This window comes from Monodelphis domestica, chromosome 1, assembly GCF_027887165.1.
Source record: "Monodelphis domestica isolate mMonDom1 chromosome 1, mMonDom1.pri, whole genome shotgun sequence".
NCBI classification, from domain to species: domain Eukaryota; kingdom Metazoa; phylum Chordata; class Mammalia; order Didelphimorphia; family Didelphidae; genus Monodelphis; species Monodelphis domestica.
In genome coordinates this window covers 589354536-589369916 of record NC_077227.1, presented here as the reverse complement: position 1 = coordinate 589369916, position 15381 = coordinate 589354536, and the positions used below count along the sequence as shown (strand labels likewise).

The window sequence follows — 15381 nt, the reverse complement described above, 5'->3', positions numbered from 1 at the left end:
CAGAGAGTATTTTATTTTTATTATTAAGCAGGAGCTTAATAAATTCTTACTGACTTGCAGATCTGTCACTTCATCTGACTGTCCATCCACATATCAATATTTTGTCTTCTGACTGTCACATCATTTTTAAATGACTATAAACAGTGACACAAGGGTCAGAACAAATCATTCAAGACATCCAGTGTAAAACAAATTTCCCCATGTTCCTTTTCATCAGGGATGACCCAAGGCCATTCTCAATCCTGCATCAGAAGGGTCTATACCTAACACTTTGGCCAGAATCATGCTGTACTCAGGTATGGAATAAGGTAGACAATTAAATCCACCATGTTGAGAAGGATACAGGGTGGCACAATCGAACATAATGATGATCCAGGACAATTCTGAGGGAATTGTGAGAAAGAATGCTATCCACATCCAGAGAAAGAACTGTGGGAGCAGAAACGCAGAAGAGAAACAGGATTGATCACATGATTCGATAGGGATGATTAGGGATATAGACACTAAATGATCACCCTAGTGCAAATATTAATAATATGGAAATAGTCTTGATGAATGATAGATGAAAAACTCAGTGGAACTGCTCTTTGGCTATGGGATGGGGGAGGGAAAGAACACGAATCATGTAACCATGGAAAAATATTCTAAGCTAATTAATTAAATAAATAGTTTTTAAATAAAAAAATAATAAATCCACCATGTTCAACTCCTTATGAATTTGCTGAAGGATTTATAAGGCCCAGGACACACTGAAGCAAAGTAAGAGAGAAAAGTAACCCTAGGGAAAAGAAAACAGATGATGATTTGCACATGGTCAAGAGAAAAAAAAAGATGGATAAGGGCATAGATAAAAGAGGAAGAAAGACTCAGAAGCACCAAATCAAGAAGAGAAAGCAAAGACTGACATTATCATATAGGAGGGGTTATTTTTATTCATGAGAAACCAGGAGGCAGATACTAGCCTCAGAATGCTAAAGACTTGTTCATCCCTACCTCTGTCATACCCTGATGAGGTAACCCTGTGCAAGTGACTTAACCTCAGGTGCCCAGGCTACCTCCCTGATACCTAAAAGTTGCAGGACAAATGCTCACCTGCATGACCAGAATAAACTTCCCCTGGAGTTCCTATGGAGATGAAATCATAAACTCAATACAAAAAAAACCTAAAACTAAAAAAAAAAAATTAATAAAATGAACATTCCAATCAGCCAAGAAACACAAACTAGATACAGAAAAGTTCACAAACCATAGATTTCCAATATAAAGGCATTTCTTAAAAATCGTGCACACATTCTTAAAATTAAAAAAAAAAATAAAACCAATTGAAGAGCCATATCTGGGCAGCTAGGTGGTACAGTGGATAGAGCACCAGGCTTGGAATCAGAAGACTTCACTTCATGAGTTCAGGTCCAGCCTCAGACACTTACTAGCTGTGTGACCCTAGGTACACCCCTTAACCCTGATGGCCTCAGTTTCCCTCTCTGTAAAATGAAACAGCAAACCAGTATCTTTGCCAAGAAAGCCACAAATGAAGTGACAGACACAATTGAAAACAACCAAACGACAAAAAAAACTGGTTCATTTGTATTAAGTCAGAAATGGCCACAAAACCCACCTTAAGCCAGACACGTGTTTAAAGTGTGCTTTTGTAGAACTGTATGCAATATAAGGTTTGTGGTTTGGTTTTTGTCTTTTTTTTTTTCCAAAATTCATTGTAAACCAGTTTACTTCAATAGGGTGCAACAAGCTGAAGAGAACATCTCCAGGTTTGGCCTGCAGCCTTGCTTCCCCAGATGTTCACTTCTGCCTTGAGCAGATAAAGGCCAGAGAAGCCTGTGGTGAGGAGACCTCCCAAGAAGAGCCAGTGATGGAGGAAGCCAAGAGCCCCTCTCCCTGTCTGAGTCAGCACAACGGAGCCTGGCAGGAGCTTAAAAGCAGCGTGCAGCTCTGTTTGTTTCAAACACTGTAATAAGGTTGTGGTTCCAGTGTAATTGCTGGCTACTTTCTCTCATGCCGGGATGCTCCTGGAAATAACATATTTTAGTTCAATCAATCATAATTTCCTAGCAAAATATTTTACATGAAAAAAGGTGTGGGTGGGTGTGATTAAAAAAAAGAAGGGGGAGTCACTTAGACTGGCTTTATAGTGTAATAAGTAATAACCTCTAAGTCACCATTCCTACTAACCCAAATGATCTATGCCATGGATAAAGCTCTAGAGTTTGGGTCAGGAAGATCTGGGTGAAAATACTACCTTATACTCACTTGTTCTGTGGCCCTCTACTAGTCATTTAACTTTAGGTTCTTAATCTGCAAAGGGGAGATAATATCCACTGAGCTTATAATAATACCCATATAATATGATGTAATACCCAATGAGCTTATAATCCATAGAATATATATTATAATAATACCCATTGAGATTACAATAATACCTATATATGTTATAATACCCATATAATATATTATAATACCTATTGAGCTTATAATAAAACCTGTATAATGCATATAATACCTACTGAGCTTATAATAATGTCCATATAATATAATATAGCTTACAACCCATATAATATACATGTTATAATAATACCCAGTGAGCTTAAAATAATACCCATAACATATATATTATAATACCCATTGTGTTTACAATAAAACCCATATAATATATATTATAATAATACAATAATATCCACATAATACATATAATAGCCATTGAGTTTAAAATAATATCCATATTATAAATATATATTATAATAATAACCATTGATCACCAAGTCTGGGGATGGTTTCTTGTTTGCTTACACTAACTTCCTGACTTCTTTAGTACTCCCCTGGAGGGGAAATCCCTTCTACTGGTGGAAATTGGCAGAAGCTCTATAAATTATAGTTTAATGAGGATCAAAAGAGATAGCATATATAAAAAAAAAACTTAAAAACTTTTAAATACTTTGTAAATTCATAACAATATTATTCTTACTGTTCTTGCTCCTCTAAATGGAGAAACGCTTAGGGAAAAGCAACAAAACAGATTTTAAAATTATTAGACCCAACTGTGTGACCCTGGGCAAGTCACTTAACCCCCAATGCCTAGCCCTTACTGCTTTTCTGCCTTGGAACTGATATTTTAGAATCAATTCTAAGGCAGAAGGCAAGGGTTTAAAAAAGATTAATAGATATTGGAGGCAACTAGGTGTATCGGTGAAAAGAATCCAGAAGACCTGGGTTCAAAACTGACCCCAATTACTTCCTCCCTGTGTGACCATGGAAAGTCACTTAACCCCAAATGCCTAGCCCTTGCCTTTCTGTATTAAAGTTGTTATTAAGTCAGAAAGGGGTTAAAAAAATAAATCATGAAATAAAATAATTAGCAGACCTTATTTCACATCAGAGACAGAATCATGCCTCTTTTCCCTTTAAATTATCCTTACCATTCTCATTATTATTGTTTAGTTTAGTTGTTTTTTTTTTTTAATGATCTGTCTTAGCTACTAGATGGCCCAACATATACAGATCAGGACTTAAGAATCAGAAAGACTTGAGTTCCAATCTGAACCTCAACTACTTTATAGCTGGGTGGCTCTACGTGCCTCAGTTTCCTCATCAATAAAAAGAGGAAAATAATAGCACCTATTTTACAGGTGCCATATAAAGTGCCATATAAATTCTGGCCATTGTTATCATTACTACTATTATTTTTAAATTAACTTCTAGGAAGTTAAATCACAATTTTTCAAATCACAGAATGTGTTCAAAGGTTTTCAATTAGAATGTGTATTTCACGTGCACGGACATGAAAAGTTCTGAAAGCAAAAGAAGATGCTCTCTTCAGGGTCACAGCCTCCAGCCCAGACCCCTTAGCTGACCTGCCTCCCCTTCTAAGCCTGCCAACCCAGAGGAAGAAGCATATGGTAGCCATTGTGTCCCCAGGCCCTCCAGGATAGGGGAGTATTGATCCACTTGTGGGGATGTGTGAAGGTAAATAAATGGAAACTGAAAAGGGACCCTGGGAGTTAACCAGCAAAGGGCAAATAGCTCCTAGTGTAGAGTCCCCGATTCTAAAGGACCCCTGAGGGCCCATTTGTAACCCAAACCCTCCTCCGGCAGGGTGTAAAGTCAAAGGGGTATTTCTGCTCGTCCTCCGGGAGCTCGAGTGCCCATCGGGCCTTTCATGGGGGACAGAGGCCGGCCGCTGGCATCCTGGGGGCCACCTGCCCGGATCAGGAGAGGGCTCTTGTCCAAGGTCAGAACACACTGACCAGAGGTCAGCACTGTGGCCGTCTGCCTCCTCTGCCCATACCCTGGCAAGTTAATCAGCAGGCGACAACCAAGATCAGTCACCAGGAACAGAGACCATGATGAGATACAGTTCGTTTTCTTTCAACAGCCATGTGCCATGACATGAGCTTCCTCACATTTCCCAGAACCCTCTTAGAGTGCCTAAATCTTGTTGTTGGCCTTCTTTCTTTATTTACTTTTTTCTATTGATAAAATCCAATTTTCTCTACCTCTAGCTCTTTCTGCCCTCAATTAAAAGGGAAAAATAAATCACAGGCAATAGACGCAGAGAAGCAAAACAAATTCCCACACGGGTCAGTAGGTGGGTAGCGTGTCTCATGAGTGGTCTTCTGGAATTGGCGATGACACTGATCCAAGTTCATGACTCTTTCAAAGTTGTTTGTCATTTTGGGGTGGTTGTTACTATATAAAATGTTCTGGTTCTGCTCGGCTCACTCTATATCGATTGAGATAAGTCTTCCTTTCTCTGCAGCCATCTCCTTCATCATTTCTTAGAACACCAATTCCTGGCATCCAATAGGCTCAGAATGGACTTTTCCTGGACTTTCTTGGGAGGAATGATATTGATACATGATAACCTTCAATGTAGTTATTAAAAATAATCAAGAAAGGCCCGGCTTGTGAATGTGCAAACATCTCTAAAGCAGCTTGGCAATGGTCCCTGTCCTGGAGGAAATTGAAGTCTAAAAGTCAAGGGCTTCATAGGATCATATACACAGGCTTCCGGAAAGGACCTGAAAGATCATCTCATCCAATCTCTTCATTTTACAGATAAGGAAATTGAGATCTGCGTAGGTTCAGTCACTTACCCAGGAGGATCCAGGAAAGCAGGCACGTTCAGGATTCCATCCCAGGTCTTCTGAGCCCCAATCCCACACTTTGCTACTGCCCCAAGCAGGCTTCTTCCCACTGTGGCATCTCTATTTCTGCTGACACTTGTTTTTCTCTTCTCCCTTCAGGTCTCCAGAGGCTATTAATATATACTGATATTTTGTCAGCTTCTAGCTATGTGAGAGGGGGAGAAGGGCACTTAATGAGATTGTCACACCACACACACACACACATACCCCCTTCTGCTTCACTTCCGGTCTTGAAAGTGGAAGGAAGTGATGGTTCTTGTGGCCAAATGGAGAGGATAGATTTCTTTTGTTGGTTAAGAGGGTTTAACTTCCTTGGATAAGAACTGACCTATATTTTAAAATGGGACAGCATCCCCACCCACCCTCATCACCAATAGTTATCAGATCTGGCAAAGGGCTCAAATGCAGTAGATAAGACTGCCTTCAACTCTCCAAGGAGATGAGGAACTGACTCTACCGATTCCAGCAACAGGAAAGGTAATCACAGGTAACTTGACCACACTAGAAATAAGAGAAAGGTCATAAGAAAGATGCAAAGAGGCTTCTGACTCCCTTTCCCCTCTTCTTTAAACCTTCTCACTCTCTTGGCAGATCACTGGAAAAGCAATTCAACAAACATCTTCCTTTGCCCTCTATTTTTTTATATTTATATTTTATTATATATATTATATATATATATATTTTATATTGCCTTCTCTATTTTTATTATTAGTAGAATGATAATATTAGTTAACATTTCTAGAGCACTTTAAGGGGTACAAAGCACAGGAAGGGAGGTTTTATTATTATTCCCATTTTAAGATGGGGAAACTGAGGCTAGTTAAGCGACAGTCCAGAGTCCTATAGCTGATTAGTACCTGGGGCCATATTTTAACTCAGGTCTTTCTGACTCCAGGTCCATCATTCTATTCCTAAGCCACCTAATAACTTACATAATATGGTCAGCGATGATATCATCCTTTTTGTTAAATTTGTGATTTTCTGCCATCTATATGTCAAGCTTCCAAAAGACCTAGGAGAAGTACTGATTAATGCTCTAGTTCTATTCTCTGCAGAAATTATGAATGTAAGGATCTTCAGGATTATTGTTTAAAAATATTTTTGATAAATATATGTATATATATATACATATATATATGCATGTCCTCATTAAATATCCATTCTCTATTGATTAAAAACTAGGGAAGACAGAGAAGTATTATTGCTAAAAGCCAATTTTCTAATTTTAGATAAGTAATTTTTTATACACATACATATATCCATTCCTTGTTGATTGGAGCAAGTGGGAAAGTCCTGTATTTTTTAATGAATGAAGTTCACTTAACACAGCTCTAGGTCAACCACTTGCTAAAAGGGACTGAGGAACTGATGGCTGGGAAAATAGCCCTTTCCCTTGTTAAGGGCCACAATGGTCCAGCAGAGAATGCAGGAATGGTGTTGGTGGTCATGTATATTAAGAATCAATCTGAGATAACTAATACATTTCACAGGGCTTCAAATAAGATATAAATCTGCATACACCAGGACAGTATTCAGACCAGTGAAAAGAAGGAGCTAGACCTTTATCTTCATCAATATCCTTATACAAACAGTTTTCAGGAGACATGCTGTCTCTACTTGACCAAATACTTATTTCTTTAAAAACTTTTAAAACTCTGCTGCTTTATTCCTGCTGTAGTAGTCATTCAGAAGAGAATAAGACAGGTAGGAGGAGAGAGGGGGATAATAAGATGGGAGGGAGGGGGGAAAAAAGGGAGGGAGGGAGGAAGGACATTGAGAGAGGAAAAGAGAGGCAGAGACAGACAGACAGAGGGAGGAAGAGGGGGGAAGAGAGGGGGATCAAGAGAGAGAGACAGAGACAGAGAGAGACTGAGAGACTAAGATGAAAATAGAATGGAACAGCTGAATCAATAGTAGGCAAGAGACTTGTTTGAGAAGCCCCAAGAGGGAGAAGACAGAAGACAAACCAAAACTCATAGAGGTCTCTCTTTTTTCTAAATATATATTAGGCACAACCAACACTAGGTGGACTTCCCAAAGCCACAGGAAATATTCCACTAATATCAGACCACTAGGCAGAGGAGAATAATGCTATTTCTCTTCCATGCCAACCTAATTCAATCCCTTAAAAGCATAAGACGCCTGTATTACTGAAATACAAGCATAGGCATTGTCCAAACCTACATACATACAACTGAATATGAATATTGATAAAGAAACCAAGCTCAAATTACCTGAACCATATATATCTTAAAGGAGCTAAAACTCTAGCAAAATCAATCCATCAATCAGCAAGTATTTATTAAACCCTTCTGAACATATCAAGCCCCTACTCCATGATTGTCAGTAGTTCCCTATCATGCCATTACCCCTACAACTAAATAAATATATGCTCCTCTATTTAAATTGTAGAGTCATTCACAATCTGGTCCCAAACCTGCAATAGGCTGCAAATAACATCAGATAAGCCATGCTCCTGAGATGGTTTCATTTTGTGACAGGAATGATTATGTTCATGTGCTTGCACTGACGTTAGGCTGACTTGGAACCTCTGACCTTGGCTACATGAAATTGAGTTGAACTAGTTTGCCCACTTTTGGCTAGTCCCGTCATCTGAGTGCTGGTTCTGTACCACATCCATTCGACATCGCTCTATTTTGTTGTTGTTTTCTAATTCTGTGGTTTTTAATAATGGGTACTCCAAGGAACAATGCAAAAACTGTTCCTCTTAAAGAATACACTTCAATGACTGTTGGAGACATCACAGTGGCTATTAGCATAGGGAAGTCAAGCATTTCTAAGTTCATTCATGCCCACAATGAAATAGGATGAGTCACACAAAAGTGCCTAAGTGTAGTACAGAACAAAAAATGACACTGTTAAGTAACACACTGTTACTGTAAAACAGCCCAATTAATCCTAGAAAATAAGAAAAGACCTGCAAGGGGATTTGGCAGCTTGAGGGCCCATTACAGTGGGGTATAATTCTTAAAGGTAAAAAAAAAAAAGAGTGAAAAGACCAGAAAATGAATTGCTGCTAATATTTCAAGGATGAAAAACAATTGTCATGGGCAAAATAGTATAAAACTATAGTAGTAAAACTTGGAAAATTGAACAGTACAAAGACTGAAATACTAAAAATTGGGAGGGAAGGGGGAGACTGGAACCTAAAAGTTGTCCTAGGCAAGACAATACAAAGATTAGAGTGCTAAAAATTGGGGAAAGTTTTGTTTGCTGATGAAAATCACATTTTTATTCCATGTTGAACCAAAACATTCGCCAAACTTATCCTAGTAAGTACCTGTGAGATCTAAGTATTTTCATCAAACTAAAATATTGAGCTAAAAACAAACAAACAAAAAAACCTTTTACTTCACCTGAGTCTGGAAATGTTTTTTCCATTATGGAATGATAAACTTTACTAAATATATTAAATACATCAAAAAGCAAAATTGTTCCAGAAATTCCCAAAAGAAGACTATTGCAACACAGACTTATACCTTAACACATCATGAAATGTTAAGAAAATGTATCCAAGAGATGCACATCAGCATTTTTCAATGGCTAAAGAATTCAACTTGATTTGTTTCATTAAAAGTGTAAGGCTGAGGACTGGGGGGGAGAGGGGGGGAAGCCAAGGAGCAGGAAAGCGAGACACTTCCTTAGTTGTGAGGCCCTGGGCAAGTCACTTAAACCCTACTGCCTAAGCCATACTACTCTTCTGCTTTGGAACCAATACATAGTATTGATTCTAATATACAGAAAGTAAATGTTAAAAAATATATAGATACTGTTCACCAAAGGAATTTTTAAATGGCCAATACGTTAGGTAGTTTTATGATGAAAAATGTTTCAAAATCTTAACTCAATGAAAAGACTACACATGTGACTGCAGGAAAAGGTGAGAATTATATATATATATATATATATATGTATGTATGTATACATATATATTTTTAAGATGTAACAACTTGTAAGTTTTCTTGTACGAATGCAATAAATTTTGCTACTTTGTATCTGTTAATAAGGACACCAATGAACCTATTTAGCTTTATTAACATTACTCCCCCTTCATGTACCCTCTAGTCCAGTGAAATCTGTCCTGTCATTTCTCACACATACTGCATCTCCTGTCTCCAAGCCTTTGGATCCTCACCACCCCACCACCACCACCACCACCACCACTTCCATACCTGAAATGAACTCCCAAGTCACCTCCATTGCCTGGAATCCTAAGGTTCCTTCAAAACTGTTAAAATAGTATCTTCTCTGTAATACCTTTCCTGACCACCACCTCTCCTCCACTGGCTAACCACCTCCTCCCCCTCACTCCCCCCCAAAAAAATCCTTTTGTAAAATATTTTTGTAAATGTTTTGTAGAAATTTCTTTATGTTCATGTTTTCTGCTTGATAGACTGATAAGGACTGACTTTCATTTCTGTCATTTGTTTCCTGAATGTCAAGCACAACTCCTGGTGTATAGGAGACACTTAAATGCTACTAAGTATATAATAAAATGACTTTTGGGGAGCACTTTTTAGGAAAATTCTAACAAAGATGTTATGATAAAACAAATGAAGAGACAATCAGTTTAAAGTATTTTTTCCATGGTCTTAAAGGAAGCAGTTTCTCTCTCTTCCTTCTTTCTCTTTCTCCTCTCTCCATCCTTCCCTGACTTTCCTCCTTGTCTGGCTCTCTGTGTCTTTATCTCTCTCTCCCTTCATTTCTTCTCTCCCCATTCTATTTCTCTATACCCCTCCTTCCTTCCCTCCCTTTCTTTCTCCCTCTTTTCCTCTCTCACCACCTCTTCCTCCTCATCCTCCTTTCTTTCCCCCCACTTCCCTCAGTTTCTCCATCTGTAAGGCTACTTCTTACATACACTACCTAACTCCTAGGTTACTGGGGTGAGAGTGCCCTGTAAACCTCAAAGCTGTGCATGCCTGTAAGTAGCTGTTGCTATTATTACCTACTGAAGCAAACTTCAGTCTGTGGACAGAACCACCACCTGTGACAAGGTCCTTTCGATGAGTGGCCACAGCTGAGGATTAAAAAGCAAGCTTCATCTTTCAGCCATATCTGCACACATGGATTATATCACAGACGGCATGTGCTATCTTTAGTCGAGAAGAGAAATGAGAGCTATACATATGTTTTGTACTTGACTGAAAGCAACATATGCAGCATTCCTTCCAGGTCTGGCATTGACAATTCAGAGGTGAGCAACCAGGAGGAGGCCTAAGATCCTGAGCTTTGAGGATGGTTTGAAGGAAGCAGAAAGTGGAAAGAAAAGCCTGTGGGCTTGGGGAGGGCAGACAGAATAAAGGCACAGGGAATAAATATCTGCAGTTTCTTGAAAGCTGCTCGCGTCCAACAGGTATTTCTTCGCTACGAAGGACAGAATGAGGGCCAGCGTGTAGTAGATCCAAAGAGGAAGATTTTTAGCTCATAAAAGGAGAAATTTCTAACAATTAGGGCAAAACAATAGAAGGCTGGCTGGTAAGTTCAAATATCAAAGTCCTTCAGTCATAGGCTGAATAATCACTGCTGAAGGATTCCAGCACCAATATGAGCCAAGTACTTTGGTAAGTGAGAGAAGTACAAAGACAAAACCAAACTATCCAGGTCTTCAAAGAGTTTATATTCCTCTTGGGAATGAGGGGGAAGGGAGCAACATGCACACAGAAAAGTCAGTATCCAAAAAAATTTACTACGAATAATAACTTTATATACAAACACAGACACAAAATGAATATCATTTCTAGGGGTGGGGGAAACTTAACTAGAAAAATCATCAAAGGCTTCTTATGAGAGAGAACATTTGAGCTGAGCCTTAAAAGGAGCTGGAGGTTTTTAGAGGGAGAGCAAACATTCCAGGGCGTATATGGGGGACAGCTGTGAATTCACAGAGATGGCCCATGGAATGTCCATAAAGGGAACAACAGGTGAGCCGGTTTGGGTGAAGGACTGAGTATGTGATCAGTCTGGAGACTGCAGGGCTTTAAACATGAAACAACAGCTTTTGTATATATCCCAGAAGCAATAGGAAGCCACTATCATTTCTTGAGTACAGGATAGGTATGGTCAGACCTATGCATATGGAATTTTGCATTCAAATTATGTAATTTGTAAATGTGCATTCAAATTACAATTCAATTTAGTAGCTGTTTGGAGGATGGAGTACAAATGGGAGAAAACAGATACAGGGAAAACAGTTAAGGAGGTGGTGGCAATAGTCCAGGCAAAAGGTGAAGAGGAGGGCCTGACTGAAGGGAGAGGCTGTGACAATAAAGAGAAGGGAGACAGGAGAATGTTGTAGAGACAGAATTGACAGGTCTTGGCCATTTGACCTGGCATGCATGGAAAATAGGGAACAGTGAAAAACTGATGATGACTTTCCAGGGGCCTGCATCACTAAGAATGAAGAAACAGGGAATTTAGTAAGCAATGTGGGTTTCAGGAGCAAAGGGTTCTGTTTCTTACGTCTCTTCGTCTCTACCAGGTTGGGCCAGGTTACCTCTACCTTGTAATCATGAGACCATATGATTCTATATGGAAGTATAGTGATGCTATCAATCCTGACACAACCTAATCAATTAGGGTATAAGCTTTGAGTGGTCATAAAGAAGTGAGATTAACAGATTTTCTAACTGCTGCTCTCACTCTCTGGCATAAAGCAAGAAAATGGACAAAAGCTAACTTTTCACTCACATGGTCACCAACATGATACTGATCTCACCGTATGTCATTCTCCTCTAGCAAGCTGAGCTAACTGACCACAGGTTCTAAAATTAGCTTAATGCTGGCTACTGGTCAAAAATCCAAAGAATAATTAAAAAATTGAGAAGGTATATTTCAGATATTTGGTTATTATGAAAAGAAGTTAGCCATGATTATTACTCTAGATAATATGTGGAAAGCACTCTGTAAAACTTAATGTGCTATATCAATATTAGTTAGTATTTTTCTAAATGCCAGATATCACTACTATTATAAAATCCCATTTGAAAAAGATAAGCTTGCTCAGTGGTGTGAAATTCAAACATACCTTGGAAAGGCAAACATTTGTTTATTCATCATGTTTAATCAAGGAAAAGGGCTAGTCTTAAGAGCTTGTTTCTGATAAGAAAATCAAAAAGATTTTTTAAAGTTCTAAAATTATATTTTGAACTTTAGCAACTTGTAGAGAAATAGGAAACTCTCTTGAATATGCACAGTAATTTTTTCCCGACTTCTAAAAAACATGACATTATTTTATATATACCTTTCCAATGTAATCCATATATAATCATATTTATCTATGAGATAGAAGAATATCCCCTTAACAGAAAAGTGGACACTTAAGCACAATTCATAACATTGCTCCTGAGGAGTAATATTCAAGCCCAATTTTTAAAAAATTCATTTTTCTTACTTCTTTGGGAGCCAAAGCATTAAGTTCACAATAACTTTCAGATCCTGAACCATGATGAGGTCTATAACTTGACTGCCTCAAGAATAAATTGATTTCCAAAGAATCCACCTTCTTCAACCTCCAAGTTTTATACCTACCATATGCTTGTCTGTGCCTATTGAATGTGAAACTCATTGAGAGACCTTCCTAAAGATCAAAGGGAACTTCCAAGTCCCCCTTTGCTAGATAGCTATCAAGTCCCTTATGCTGTCCTTTTTAGATTACTGACTCCCGTTTGAAGTATTACATTTAAGTCTTTTAAAGTGGCTTCAAAACGATTACTCTCTGCTCCCAGTGATCTGACTGCCTGTACTTCCATACCAGAAGTCGGCTCAGTGAGACAAGCAGCCAGACTGGGGCAGCCAAGAACTGAGAGCATCCAGAAAACCAGGGACTGAGGGACTCAGCCTGAATCGGTGAACCACACAGGCAGAGAGAGGAGTTAGCACGTAGGGATTCACAAAATGATCAGCTTTCCCCTAACTTGCAAACTTTTTTAGAATCTGAAAACACCTGGCTAAGCCCCAAAGAATACTTTCTTCCACCCCATTTTTCCACCAACCCAAAACAAAAATAAACCCTCCTGTATCCTCAACCCCCTTAAACCTAGAGCAAAGTTTCTTAAAAGCAGTCAAGTCACCCTTTATTCTCATTACTCCAGCTTCCAGGATGAAATCTTTGGATTCTTCTTCTTAAATTTCTTCCCTGGGACTTCTCAATTGCTTTTTTTTTTCCAACTCGAGAAAAAAAAAAGTTAATAAAATACAACCATCCAACGAATTCACTAACATACCAAACTAGAGTTACCTTAGTCACCAGATAGTCGGTCCACAACTCTGACATAAATAGGAGAAGCATTCTCCCATTGTGTTTGTTTGCTCAACAAACTTTTTTATCTTCCGTTAGGGCTCTTTTTCCTTGCTCTCTCTGCAGTTGCAGTTGCTGCTGCTGCTTCAACAACAGATACTACCCGCTGCCTCCCTTCTGACATTTTCCCAGAATGCCACTGTAACCCTCAGGGGCCAAGGGATAAGAACTTAAAAGAAGTGGAAGGAGGACCCACCCCCAATCCCCCACCCTACTTTGCAACCTCCTTTTTTGAACAACTTCCCTACAAGAGACCTGGTTCAAATGTCTAAATGGTGGTGAAGTCACACATGACCTCACAAGTATTCAAATTAACCATTTGGAGCCCGGCCCAGACACTAAGGGGGTGGGGCAAGGGGGAAAAGAATGGGGAATAGAAGGACTATTTTAGGTTGGTAAGGTCCAGGCTGTTGGGGAGTAGAGGGGAGGGAGAGTCAGAAGGGAGTAAAGGAAGGAGTGGGTGAATACTTCCCAGAGAGAAATTAAATATCAGCTTTCTCCTTTATCCCCATTGCATTAATAATTTTGGATAGGGGGATTCAGTTCAATCTCTCATTTAAAAATAGACTCCTTGCACTGAAAATAAATGATTTTAAAAAATAGACCAGATTCATTTTATTGTAATCATAGGAGGGTCAGCTCTGGCAATTCTGTCTTTGTTTGCTTTTGATCCTTAATTTGCAAATGTTAATTTGTTCAGATAAGTTGGAGCCAGGCAGGCACAACACACACACACAATCTCAGAAAAGAGCTAATGATCACAGGAGTTCAGAAAGATCTGAAACTCCCTGGTGACAAGCAGACATAACTAATGGATAACAGAAACAGCTTCAGGGCTCCTAGGAGAAACTGTCTATTTCAGTCTTGCCTTCTTCCCCTTCCCTTTCCCTGGGTGATTAGGAAGCAATTTTATTGGGAACTGAGATTTAGGGTAATCAGGGGGTAAGGTGTCTATAAAAATAAAGTTGAAACAAAATCACATTAATTCAAAGTGAACTTCCATTAGTTCCTAAACATTAGAGACCCAACATTTCATCTAAAGGACTTAGAATTTATTCTATACAGGGACTTTTTTTCACCCCCTAAGCATTAAAAGGAAATCATTCTTGTTATTATTAAGTCAGCTACATAATGGCTTATCTATCAGTACACAGCAAGCACCTGTTCATAATCTAGAAGGCTGTTAGAGCTGCTGTAGAAAACAGCTATCAACCCCCCTACAATCCTAGCAGCTGCTCCAAAGCCCACACCTGTTCCAAAGAATGAACTTGTGAGTGGATAGTAATGGTTCTATAATTACAATTATACACCAGCTCTCATTTTTCTTTTGCTAAAGTGGATAGAGGACCAATCTGGGTTCAAATTTGGGCTCTGGCCACAATGCCTATATTGTGAGATCTTGGGTACTTGAGGTGCCCCAAGTCAACGCTCTAAATTTTAAGTTATCAATTGACTGTATTTGTTTGGGCAACTAGATGGTACAGGAGATAAGAGTTGCCCAGATTGGAGTTAGAAAAACTAGTTCAAATCTAACTTCAGATGCTTATTTGCTGTGTGACCCTGGGCAAATCAGTTTACCCTGTTTGACTCCATTTCTTTATCCATAAAATGGGCTAGAGAATGAAACAGCAAAACCAAGTCAGTATTTTTTCGCCAAGAAAAATCTCAGAGATCACAAAGAGCCAATCATAACTGAAAACAGCCAAAGAACAAAAAGTATATCCTTGTAGAAAATCTTGATACCAGGAGTTTCCCCAAACCATATTTATTTTTAAAGATGAGGAGCCAAAAGAGTGAAATGGTTTACATAAAATCATTTAATCTGATAATAAAATCTGATTTAAATTCAGATCATTTCATTCCAAATCAAGGTTTGTTCCCACTGTATCCTACAGCCTCTCCTAGAGG

At 38.8% G+C, this 15381-nt stretch overlaps 1 protein-coding gene across 10 annotated transcripts in view; it reads right to left on the bottom strand.

Annotated features, from left to right (window-relative positions):
* The window catches only part of PSD3 (pleckstrin and Sec7 domain containing 3), a 784568-nt gene that overhangs the window by 349492 nt on the left and 419695 nt on the right, over window positions 1-15381 (bottom strand). The window contains exon 1 of one of the 10 annotated variants that reach the window (XM_056813646.1): window positions 13414-13565. The exons of the other annotated variants lie outside the window; for them this stretch is intronic. The gene's annotated coding sequence lies outside the window, so the exon portion shown is untranslated. Of the gene's footprint in view, window positions 1-13413; window positions 13566-15381 lie in introns of those variants that run through there. 10 annotated transcript variants of the gene reach the window in all.